General features: G+C 38.6%; 1 protein-coding gene across 1 annotated transcript in view; it reads right to left on the bottom strand.

Annotated features, from left to right (window-relative positions):
- The window catches only part of adcy2a (adenylate cyclase 2a), a gene marked incomplete at its 5' end in the record, with an annotated part of 95,200 nt that overhangs the window by 75,952 nt on the left and 5,947 nt on the right, over positions 1-13,301 (bottom strand). The gene's annotated exons all lie outside the window — the stretch shown is intronic.

Consider the following 13,301-nt stretch of genomic DNA (forward strand, 5'->3'; position numbering starts at 1 on the left):
TGCACGGGTCCTACAACTTGTTCAAGGAAATGCTGAGAGATAAAAATTTGTGGCAAAGATAAACAATTCAATTAAGAAATGAATAGATTATTCAGTGTTGCCTGTTAAGCATGTAATGCGTGTCTGTGTGCTGATTTCAGCTTGGTTGTGGTCAGCTGCATGCAGTAGGACCCGAGAGTCGGCAGGCGTGCTGGGCTGCTCGCAGTAGATAAGCTCTTTTCACACTTTAGGAAGAGCGAGAGGCCTTTATGGGCTGGGGACTTGAGAGATTTGCTTGACGGAGAAAGCTCAAGACAGCACTGCGTCAAAACGGAGGCAAATGTGCAGAGCTCAACAAAAAGTATAACATTTTGGAGCATCGCAACAGGTTTATTACGTCTCGGCGTGGTACAGCTCACTTCGGCTCGCTTTGCTTTCCACAGCAGTATAGTACCTCTTCAAAGGGGTGGGGATTATAAACTTATTGTCATGATTGCGCCGCCTCTACTGTCGTAGTATCATTGTGAATGCGACATAAACACACGAACAACACAGGAGTGATGGAACATATCGATAAAATACCAGTGAAATCTTACAGCAAAGAGCAGACAATGGTCATTTGGTTTGCTCGATGGTGCACTAGTGTAAGCTAATGTAGCATTTAGCATTGCGTTAAGGGTCTCAATCTCTATATTACTGTCTTAAAATGTATTAAAATGTGTATTCAATGACGCTGGTAATGATTCTCTCAGACCAATCAGTGATCTGTGTGTAAACACGTTCCAAACATTCTGTACCGATACCGAAATGTAACCTCAACCGATGAGGTACTAAAAAACTTTCAGGTACTAGGAACTGTACCCAGTGGAAAACCTCCCGAAAGTGAGCTGTACTGCGCCGTACTATGCGGTGGAAAAGCGGCAATAGACAAGGCTTCGCCTAAGCCAGGACTATGCCTTAGATAAATTAGGATATTTAATATATATAAAACCATTACTGGTGTGTATCTTGAGACTAAACAAATGCGTTTACAGGGACGTGCACAGGGGGGTTGCTCAGGTTGCCCGGGCAACTGCCCATATGCCCTTCTCGACTCACGTTGCCCTCCCGAGGTGGAAAATAAATAAATAAATCATGTACAATGAATGCAGAATTTCACTTGCTGAAACCTCATTTAATCTGGAATGGACAAAAGAGCACAACTTTATATAAAAAGGCTGTAGAGACACTTTTCATGGATGTCGCTGTGAAGTGGACGTTTGTAGTCAAGGGACATGCGACATGCCAGCACAGAAAAACAAAAGTAACCGACGAGCTGCAGGTACATCTTCCCTTAAGCTTAGGTCAAAAATTCATTGCCAGACAATTTTTTAAAAAACAGAGTAGGTGATATGATGCACAAAATTGTATTGAAGTTGCGAGTACACCAGAGTCCTATGCAGTTATTCTTGCCTCACTTAATGCTGCAAAGTGTCCTCCTTTTTGGTGTTATGGAAATGGCCACTATTACGTTGTCAGAAAAGGTGAGTTTGTGATGTATAACAAACGAACGATCATCATCATCAAGTTTTGTGAAATGAATTAAAATCTTCATAAATCCAGGCTGAGTTTGCCACGTTTAGCCTAAATAATAAGACAGATAGCTTGCAGACAAGCAGCCTGCTACTATTTTTTTGCTAGGTAGGCATTAGTTAAAACTAAGCTACATGTCTGCTGATAGTTAGTTTCTCACATTTCGTTTTAGCAAGAAGAATGAATGATGGAAGCAATGCATCACATTAATTATTTTATTCTAAATGGTTAAATGCCTAAATCCTATCACTATTTTGGATAATGTTTGAAGCCAAGATGCCCACTGAAGAGAGGCGGATTCAGGAGAGATATTTCAGGGAGTTATGTTTTTCTGTGTTATTATTAGTACTGGTTAAGGTGATTGAGTGCTGTATTTCAGTGTTTTACTTCTTTATATATATATTTTAATAAAGACCCTGTTATTCTCAGTCCTTCATATAGCCTGTGAGGTTTTTTTGGGGGGTGGGGGGTTGCCCTTTTTTCAGGTCAGAGCAACTGCCCCTCAAAATTCCTGTGCACGTCCCTGGATATGTAAGTGCAATTTATTTTCAGCTCAAACTCTCATTTTAGTCTAGGACAAGTCCTAAACCTAGTCTGTGAAACCATCTCTTAAGTTATTACAGAGTTGGAAGTGTCTGTGTCGTACACTTGGGCGTTGCATAAGATCACATGCTCTGGAAACGTGCAATGCATATAGTCATATGACCCATCAACTGCAGCCTGCTTATAATAAACCAACAAAAAATGAAGAAAACATGATTTTTTTTCCTATATAAACTCTATATTTTCATTTATTAACATATCCGTTACGTAATTGAGTGGACAAATAAAGAGGAGTTCCTTAACTGAGTGCATGCATATATATTCATAAGACCTTTTTTAAAAGGCAGCAAGAGAAATTGAGATCAAGTCATTCATCGCCACATGTGAGGAAATCTACAGTAAATCCGCACACTTCTTGCCCGTCAATGTCAATCTGAATGATCCTCGACCTGCGGACTGACCTCTGAACCTGCGGATGGTTTTCTTCTGCTACAGCAGTGCTCGGACGTCTACAGAGATCAGTAGACGCATTAAGAAACCTCAGTGGAATGAATGAAAACATTGTATCCACCACAACCAACAAATTTCCATCGAATCAAGTTCTCAAGTGTACTTGTTTACCAATGAGAAAAATGTCTTTGATCAATGAAGGGTGTGCTTGGGATGAAATGACACATGGGATGTCTGAAGGAACTCAAAGGGGGAAATCAAGTAAATTATGTTTATTCGCTGTCATTTCGTTACATTATTCAAAATGTGTAAATATACAGTATCACAAATCACAATATTAAATACTTTTATGAAAGCTAGCTATTGATAGTTAGGAGTCAACAGGAGTCGATCGTTTTAGTCCTCATTTTTGGAAAATCCACTACAGAATTCAATCAGATACATGCAGTACATTTGCATTTATATACTTTGCTGGACTGTTTTAAAGGACAGTTACGTTTGTTCATGTTGTCACTTTGAAACAGTCTATAAATATCTTTGTGTTCATCAGAACAAATACATTTATACAGATTTGGAGCAACTCGATTGTGACTAAATGATGACACTTTAAAACATTTATTTTGATGTGAACTGTCCCTTTAAGAGTGCGTATTTTCAACAGTCAAGAGAACCAAGCAGTGTTCAGTTTTATTGCTACAGGTCTTGCCCCCGCTAGGGAAATAGCCACTGTATTTCTTCCCTTTAAGACTAGAATATGATCTCCAAATGCGATCCGTTACTCTACCAATCTCACACAGAGATGGAGTGACTGGCCATTAAGCGATAAGTTGTCTTAGCCAATGGGATTTTAGGCTGAAAACATGAACAAAGCTGTGACACCTGCTGGGAAACCTCTTCTCTTCTGCCACCACACGCATATATAAGAAGAGACAGAAAGAAAACTGATGACAGAATTTCCATTGACTTTAATGAGATTTTTATGATGGCCCGAACAACATCCTGAGCCAACAATGGAAACCCCACCTTCCCCGTTTATGACCTGCAACAGTTATAAACTATACTGCATTTTGTTCCCGCATTGTAAATTAAAAAATCTTCATGACACCATGGGTCATCTGCTATAGGCTAAAATATCTACCCGTTTATGACCAGGGGCGCTAGTTTAGGAAAGCGTTTTTTTTACACTGCTACGGGGAGACAATCAAAGAGTCAAATTCATTTATCTTAAAATGTGAACATTAGCAGCCATTGTAAAAATGATTTAGATCAAGTAAAAAAGTTGCATCAACATTCATTTTCCGTAGCATATTGCTTCTTTTAGCTACAGTACATGGTTTTGAATTGTTCAGTATTATGGATGCCAGTTTTGGTTTTACCATTCAGTTTTTACATCATAAGTTTAACAGCAAAAAACTAAATAGGGCTGTCACATCATCACACACAATGACTGTTATATTAAAATCTACAATTATTGTTATTGTGTAAATAATGTGCTTAATACAGTAAACAATTGAGCAAAATTAAAATGTTGCTTTAAGAGCCACAATGGTTATAATCTCTCTGACTCTGAAAACCCAGAATACACAAAACTTAAATAACATTTTACTAATAACATTATTCATTTTAACAGATACCATGATAATATTGCTTCTGTGAATTATTTTGGACAGGATAACCATAAAGTGACAGTTTGATATCGACTATAGACGGACGCACACGCCTGGCCCGAAGTTAAAGTGCGGTCTTTGTTTGTTGATCAAACTGACTAGTGGCCAGTAACTATTCATATTTAAACAATATATAATATCATTAAGTATAATTAGTTTTATTGTCAAATACCTGTGTTAAATAAACTATTAGTTGCATTTTATTGCATATAAATTTTATTACATAAACAATTTGTTGAATGAGTTGTGTAACTTTCCGTGCCATTAAAGTTTAGCCAAGTAACTGTTCTTCTACCGGTCACCCAAAATAATACTGACTTTTAACTTGCTAGCTGATGTTATTTACTTGTTATTTCTTTTGCTTGTTATCAGAAATAATCTGCAGGGACTGTATTCAGTGCAGATGTGTACCGGAAGTGAAGTTTAGGTCACAAAGGTTTAGGCCATAAACGTTGGTTTTGTTGTTATTTTGAAACCGTCTGTACAGAAACACACACAGATACTTAGTACATGAAAAACAAGATTATAAGTAATCTGCAAATGATCAAGAAATACAACCCTATTATTATTCATGCCCCAGGGCATTCTGGAAAAACGCGACGGGACAGTTCATGCTTGTTTAAACTCCAATAATGCATTATTCACACGCACCTGTATGTTTTTTGATCTGACTTCAGATTAGAAAATATCGCTGCTGTCCTTCTGAAACTTTGTATCGCCGTATTTTGTGATTTGTATTGTTTGCCATTAATCATAAGTATTAGACAACCTTAATGTTTTTGTCACTGGGGTTTGCAAATATCTAACCAATAAAAACTTGTCAACTTTGAAAACCGTGTTGAATCCATTCAATTTTATTTATAAAGCACATTTAAAAACAACCATGGCTGACAAAAGTGCTTAACAATGTCCAGAAAAATAAACTCGCGCACGAATCATTTCAAAGTACAGCTTTTATCCCGTTTCCTGACAAACTGCGGACATCTGAGGTTTTGGAAGGACAGCAGCGATATGTCAATCTGCATCAAGGTTGAATACATTATCTGTAAGTTTTTTAGAACAAACTACAAAGAGTAAACCCTCCGTGTGTTTTCAGCATTATTTACTTATTCTTATCTTTTACGGTGTACAACCCAACCAAATAATGAAGCAGATGTCAACAGCCATAAAGTCCCAAGAGACCCAGATATAAGAGCCTGTTTGGTGATGGAAAGCACACCAGCCCGCCTCTCTCACATGTGACCAGTATCTTGACCTTTACTTACAAGGTTTCCTAGCTACCACAATGACGCTGAGAAACAGCATGAAGTCTCATTTAAGGATAAGAGAGTGTGAAAAACATCCAAATAAGCCAGTTATACATCTTCACACATATACATTACGCACGTGACTCACGACATGCTCAGTTCTTACCGTTCCCACCACCTCTCTTAGCAGCCATGTCTTTCTGTCTGTGATTTTAACTCTCCGCATATAACAAAGTAAACATTGATTTTCTCATCCAGACTGCCGTCTCCAGAATCTCCTTTCAGACAGGGACGGACTCTCAATAAGATCTGTCTGTAAACATGAGAAGCAGACTAGTCATATCAGCAGCCATAAAAGAAATCTGATTCGGTTACTTCGCTAGTAATGCGCGAATAAATGTGTTCATAAATGGAGAATAAAAGCTCATCATTCAGAATAATACACACCCTTGCTGTGTATCAGGACTTTCCGCATGGATCATTTCTAATTGATGCTCAATAACCGCCTCAATATCAAATAATCGTGAAACAGATGATCAGAGACGAAGAACAAATGGAATGGCTAAATGGAAATGAAATTGAACGAATAAATGGATGTGGGGACATGTACAACTGGACAGAATATTCACACTACAGTCCTTTATAAATTATGCACGCGATATACGACCGGTAAGAGAAGTTACACAGAGTCATCGGTTGAGAACATGAAGTATATGACAGATTCTCAGAATAATAAGTGTGGACCGTGGCGGTGTGTGATGAAGGAGAATAATCTGTTGCTGCTTTCTCTAGCCTGCAGCCAGCACGACTCGGCAGACTCAGGAGCCTCTCTGCATTTTAAGCAGCAGCTGAACTGGCCCGCACATTAACTTTGTCCAGGACTGAGGTGATTTCCACAGGAATCATATGGAGTTAACTTATTAAAGACCCCTTGAAATGTTTTAATGAGCACAAATGCTTGTTCTTTCAGAATTGCAAATACACTTCAGTTCGCATCACAGACATGGACAATAATTGTAACGCTTGACCATCGGTTTTAACATTAGTTAAAGCATTAGAGGACCAGCGTATGAAATGTATCGGCATCTAGTGTTGAGGTTGCAAATTGCAACCAATGGCTCACTCCTACCCTACCCATCTCTTTCGAAGCACTACGGTGGATGACAAAGAAATAAGATGTCATCGCATTTTTGCCAAAGGAGAAGACGTATTTACGAAACGCGTTCTGTAGAGCAGTTTGTCCGTTTAGGGCTACTGTAGAAACAACATGGTGAATTCCATGTAAGGAGACCCGCGGTGTACGTAGAATGAGATAGCTCATTCTAAGGCTATAAAAACATAACTCTTCATTATGTAAGGTCTTTTTACACGTCTGAAGACATAGTTATGTACGTATGTGATATTGCTGCATTTCGTTCAATAAACGACACGGCACCTTTTATCCATGCCGAAATCTATATTGTTTATTGTTAGTTTATGTTAGATGATGCGTGTACTGTTGTTAACAAATACACCTTTACTGTTAAGTGTTACCACTATAATGTACCCTCCTACAGTTGCAGGGTGTACTGGGGGACGGACACTTCAATAACAGAGCATTTGGTTGGACAAAACAAAAGGAGTGCAAGAAGAGTCATCAAAAGACTACATTTCAAATGAATAAACGTCATTCGCAATTTCCACCTTAACACCTGCACTTTCAAAGACATCATTCCACAAACTAACATATCTGTATGTTTTTATATGATCTTATATTTAAAAAAATCATACTTCTGTATTTATATGTACATACAGTATATAACGTTTATTGGACATTATGTACTATTTTTTTACAGAGTATTCGCCAAAAGGTTCATAAGTATTGTAGGACCTGTACATTTTCCTACGGTTTCTGAGTCAATAATACTATAGTATACCAACGTATTCTTTCATGTGGGCAATTTATATATCCTCATCCCTGTCGTATATATTTTATTCTATTTCTTACTACATTTTATATACATTTATTACAAAATATTTTCTTTTTATGAATTTTAGATTGAATCCGAGCATTTTAATTATATTTTTACTTAAAAAATAAACAGCAAACTGTTGATGTTTACAAAAGACAAGCAATTGTATGATCTGCATTTCCTCCAACTGTCCCGAAATTCAACCAAATCGTGACTTAAAATCCGAGGTACGTATTTTGTGTACCAATATATGATTTGCTACTATATTGTACAGTATCTCCCTGAGCCTTAAAACAAGCATTTTAATGTGTATTTTACTTACGTCTTTGGCTTGTCTGTCAAGACTATGCTGTTATATAAAAAGCCTCTAAGCTAACAAACAAGAAATAACCCCAAATTGCGATCCTAAAATTTAGCTGAAGACATCAGGCAGCCGGTATTAGTTTGGAAGAAATGTACTTATGAAAAGATTATTGACAAGATAAGCCAATCAGAAACCCCACCACAGCTAAACAATTCACGTGCCACAGCATCCTCCCCAAATAATCTCACCGGCAGATGACTTCACATCTCAACCTCGATGGAACCATCCAACAACAACAGCCTGGATATTCAAGCAGCAGCCGCGGGAAAGCATCCAGGAATCTTAATGAGCTTTGTAATCTAAATGAAAGCAGTCTGGAATGCAACCTTTTAATCTTTGTCTGATTTACGATTTTTCATTGTTGCCTGCCTACAAAAGAGCCTTATGAATTACGGTTCTTGCCTTTTGGCCTGTCTCACCTCATTTCTCTGCAAAGTGAAATGTGCTCTTTGACACTAACACCACGGCTACTAAACAAAAGCTACGTAGTCCTTTTAATCGAGTTTTAGTGCCACATCTGACCCGGACCCGTCCACAATGCATCTGACTCAACCTGAAGCAAACCTGACAAAAAAGCAGCACTCGTCTCTTTCTGCTGCCCTGAAAGATCCATGACTTCACTTGGCATTTCAGACGCAATTTCAGGTGCAATTACCAAAAATGTGTGGACCGCTGTGACCTGACACCTGGGACAAGCCATTATGCACGGGGAAGTGGTTTGGATTTGTGCTTTCCACTATCACTGAGGTGCATAAAGCATTCCGGCACCAGCTGGCAACGGCGGTTGGCTTCGGTGCCAAGAGATCCCGGAGAATGTGCACTCGTAGCTTGTGACGGTTAATGTTGCGTTGCGGTGAGGTCCAGAGGGCAAAGGTTTTAGTGGTGGAGGGGTTCAGAGGGGCAACGGCAGTAATATACGACAGAGGAGAGGATCGGCTGCCTATTGAAGTGTTAAAATCGCCTTTGACGTCTGAGTAACCTGAAACTGTAGAAGTCTAAAACCACACTCCATGACCGTAAACCCAGATGCATGTGTTTCAAGGGCCATTCGAGTCTCTAAATTCAAATGGAACAAATTACCGCAAAACACTCAATTTAATTCACTTTTTTATGTCAACATGTTCCACATAACTGGATTACGTTGAAGTTAAGTAACATTATTCATTTCAGTAAACTTAAGATACTTACATAAAGTTAATGCAATGTTGTTTAGTTGAATCAGATTAAGAGTCGTATCATTAACTTGAAGTTCAATTATGCCTAAATGTATATTTTACATTAAACCGATATGAAAAACCCAATTTTATCGATGCGGTTATGCAATGAAGGCATTAAAGAACATTTTTAAATGATATAGATATTTAACAATTATCAGACATAACATTCATTTGTCTTCAATAAGAAGATTTTGAGTCAAGAGAACTTAAAAAACGTCCTAAAAGGCGACGCTTTTCTGAACAAAGGTAACCAAATGACTCAAAAATGTGACAATTTCTTCAAAACCTTGATAATGAACATTAAACAAGTGTTTTTTACTGAAAATGCAGAAAATAACACATATTTAAGACAAGAATTGAAAATGTAGACAAACGCAAAGCATGCTGGGAAAGCCCAGTTGTAACTATTTAATGTTAACACAACTGCTTTATGTTGTCCCAACATGAATCGATTCAGTTATGTAACTAAGCATTAAAAATTCATGCTGTGACCAAATTTTCCAAAAGTTGATTTAACTTAAGTAAATCAGTTTTTTTTCAGTGTAGGTTTTTCTATTCCAGTATAACATGCTCATTTATAGTGCACAAGAAGCACTATCCATAAAGAAATTGGCTGGTGTGGAAAAATCTGCTAAACAGCCCAGATTTCAACATCACACACACGGCATCAGCGTCTGACCTCCATGATGCTCTTGCGTGTTAACTGAGGCAAATCCCTGCAGTCACGTTACAAAATCAAATGTTCCCAGAAGAGAGGGAGTTGTTATATCAGCATAGGGACAGTCTATTGTAATCTCTGTTATTGCCAATGGTAAAAGCCAAGCAAGCACATAAAGGTGTGGAGTTTGAATAATAAGGTCATACACAGTAGCTTACATTACCTCTCCATAGAAACAATTGTTTGTGTATGTTTATTGCAGGGCTAGTCAACTGGACCTGCCCCGGCTTCACGTTTCAAATAAGTGGAGAGACTTTAAGAATTATGTGCTTTAAGAAACGCACGTCCTGAGACGCCACGTCTTTGAAAGTCCATTATCCCTTTTAATTAAATATAATAAATACGGGATGCTAAATTTGAGTGCATGTTTTAATATATGACCTACAGGTGACAGCAACAAAACCGGTATAAAAGGAACAAAATGCAATAAATAACACAACAGAAATAAAAAATTACAGAAGAAAAAACTGGCCCCCATCCTATATTTACTTTCGCAGTCTGACCCCAAAAAAGAAAAGCAGTATAACACCCCTGGTTTATGTCATTTTACGTAACGCATCCCAGTCTTTGTTTTAAAGCTGTGTTTCTGCCTTATTGATCAATCCATCACATTACCAAGGGCCATATAGGTTTACAGACACAGCTCTTAAAACACTTTAAACAATCCAAAACCGGAATCATCATCATGATGTTGACAGTAAAGCCGCACATGATATTTATTTAAAATGTATTCTACATTAACATTTTGTTTTATGATGTCTCGTGTAATATTTACTAGAGATGCACCGCTACAAAATTTCACGTACTCGCCCCTTTTCATTTCAAACCTGTATGACTTTCTTCCTGTCACGATTTTCAATAACTCAAACAAAAACCCACGATGGGGAGCAAAACAGTGAACATAAGTAATATACAAAAACTTCCCACAAGGGGGCAAACGCAAAGAGACAAGATAACTTAAACAACACAAGGGGTAAGGAAATCCATTCAGGCAAGGTAATCCGGAAAGGGAAGGCTTAGCTAAGCAAGTTAAAAGCTAAGCAAGCACATAAAGTGAGGGAAAGTGAGGGAAACTGAGCGATCGGGGGAGAAGAGCCATGGTCAGTGAGTTGACCAAGAACCCGATGGTCTCACTTACAGAGCTCCATGCTGTCTCTGTGGAGAGAGGAGAACCTTCCAGAAGAACAACCATCTCTGCAGCACTCCACCAATCATGCCTTTATGGCAGAGGGGCCAGACGGAAGACACTCCTCTGTAAAAGGCACATGACAGCCCGCCTGAAGGACTCTCAGACCATGAGAAACAAAATGTTCTGGTCTGATGAAACAAAGATTGAACTCTTTGGCCTGACTGGCAAGCGTCATGTCTGGGGGAAACCAGTCACCGTTTATCACCCGGCCAAAACCATCCCTACAGTGAAGCGGGGTGGTGGCAGCATCATGCTGTGGGGATGTTTTTCAGTGCCAGGAACTGGGAGACTAGTCAGGATCGAGGGAAAGATGAATGCAGAAATGAACAGAGACATCCTCGATGAAAACCTGGACCTCAGACTGGGGCGAAGGTTCATCTTCCAACAGGACAATGACCCTAAGAACACAGTCAAGATAACAACGGAGTGGCTACAGGACAACCCTGTGAATGTCCCTGAGTGGCCCAGCCAGAGCCCAGACTTGAACCCTATTGAACATCTCGCGGGAGATCTGATAATGGCAACGCACCGACGCTCCCCATCCAACCTGATGGAGCTTGAGAGATCTTGCAAAGACGAATGGGAGAAACTGCACAAAAATAGGCGTGACAAGCTTATAGCATCATACTCAAAAAGCCTTGAGGCTGTAACTGGTGTCAAAGGTGCTTCAACAAGGTATTGAGCAAAGGCATATTATGTACATGTGCTTTCTTCCTTTTTTATTTTTAATAAATTTGCAAAGATTTCAAACAAACTTCTTTCACGTTGTCATTATGGGGTATTGTTTGTAGAATTTTGAGGAAAATAATTAATTGAATTCATTTTGGAATAAGGCTGTAACATGACAAAATGTGGAAAACGTTATGCGCTGCCAATTCTTTCCGGATGCACTGTATACCAAGTATTGGCTAATATATTGGTGTATCTATTATTTCAAGGTATCAGGCGTTTCTGACACTGGTTTGGCACTGTATTGAACTAAAAGGAAGAACAATCAAATATTTTAAGAAACATTCTAAAGAAAATCAATAGCCTTTAAAGTTGCGTGACCTCTGTGTAGTAACACTTTCCCTATAGCGTCCACACTGTCCTTAAAAATCCATCAAAATTGGTTAAAATAGTCATGTACTCTCAAAAAGGATGCGTTAATAATGAAAGCACTGTTATGCTATCTAACGTATTATGTGTCATTTTGTGCTTTTTTTGTGTCAAATAAATAAAAGGTACATCACACATCGAGTTAAAAGTGCTGCAACCCAAAATGGGTCGTCCCAGAAATGACACAGCTGGTCCAAAATAGCTCACTTAAAAAAATACACAAAGTAAACTAATTAAAAAATGAATTAGCCATTGGTACAGCTTCCTGCCTGAACACACCATGAGGCTATAAAAGCAAGTGACCGGGTTGGTTTCGGTGACATGACAAAGCCTACACAGAGGCCGCTTAATCTGGAGCCAAGCGGAGATATTGACTAACACGGGAAGTCATCCCTCCTTACACGTCTGACATTAGCCTTGTTTGTGTTTCACCATATGCCGCCTACTCCAGAGATACAATATGTCAGTGACAAACACGGGTCTTATTTTAACACGTCGAGTCATTAGCTGCTTCGCTCTCCATTCACTGAATTTTTATTCCATTTTACTCGATGACCTAGCGGCTGTTTTTTCTTTTTGCTCCTTAAGGAGTATTTTTCTTAACTAATAGGAAAGTGCATAATAGATGGGCCATGGTGCCGATTACTATGTGAATTCCCTGGTCTGTTCGCACATTTGCAGCATTCTGATTAATGTTGAACGCAATAATCCTCGCTGGACCGGCTGGGTCAAACGTGTTATGGCTCAGCTGCCTTGGGAGTATAACATACGGCATTTACACAATCATCATCGAAGAGTAAGGTGACGGCGGGATGCTTTACATTTTACAATAACATTTATACTTTGTGTACAATTAATGTTTCAGCATCGTATTAGCTGTAGAAATTATGATCGGAATAGTTTACTCAAAAACTAAAAACTCTGTTCTGCCGAAAACAAAAAGATTATTTTGAAGAATGTGCGACTTTTGACCACCATTGTATTTTGTTTCCTCAAAATGAAATTCAATGGTGCCCAAGAACCACTTGGTTACAAACATTCTTCTAAATATCTTCCTGTGTGTTCAGTAGAACACTGAAATCTATGGATTCATTTAAGGATGAGTAAATGACAGAATACAAATTTTGGGTGAACAATCCCTATGACAACCGGTTATAAAAATCGTTAAGATAAACATGTTCTTGTAATGTGTCACCAGTACAGTTAAAATAAGTGTGTTGTGTTGTACGAAAGATCATCACCAGAAATGTCCCTGAGCATGTGTGGTGTCAACACAAAGACTGTTAGGTTGTTTACGTGTTAATG

The sequence above is a fragment of the Barbatula barbatula genome (genome assembly GCF_947034865.1).
Source record: "Barbatula barbatula genome assembly, chromosome: 12".
Lineage (NCBI taxonomy): Eukaryota > Metazoa > Chordata > Actinopteri > Cypriniformes > Nemacheilidae > Barbatula > Barbatula barbatula.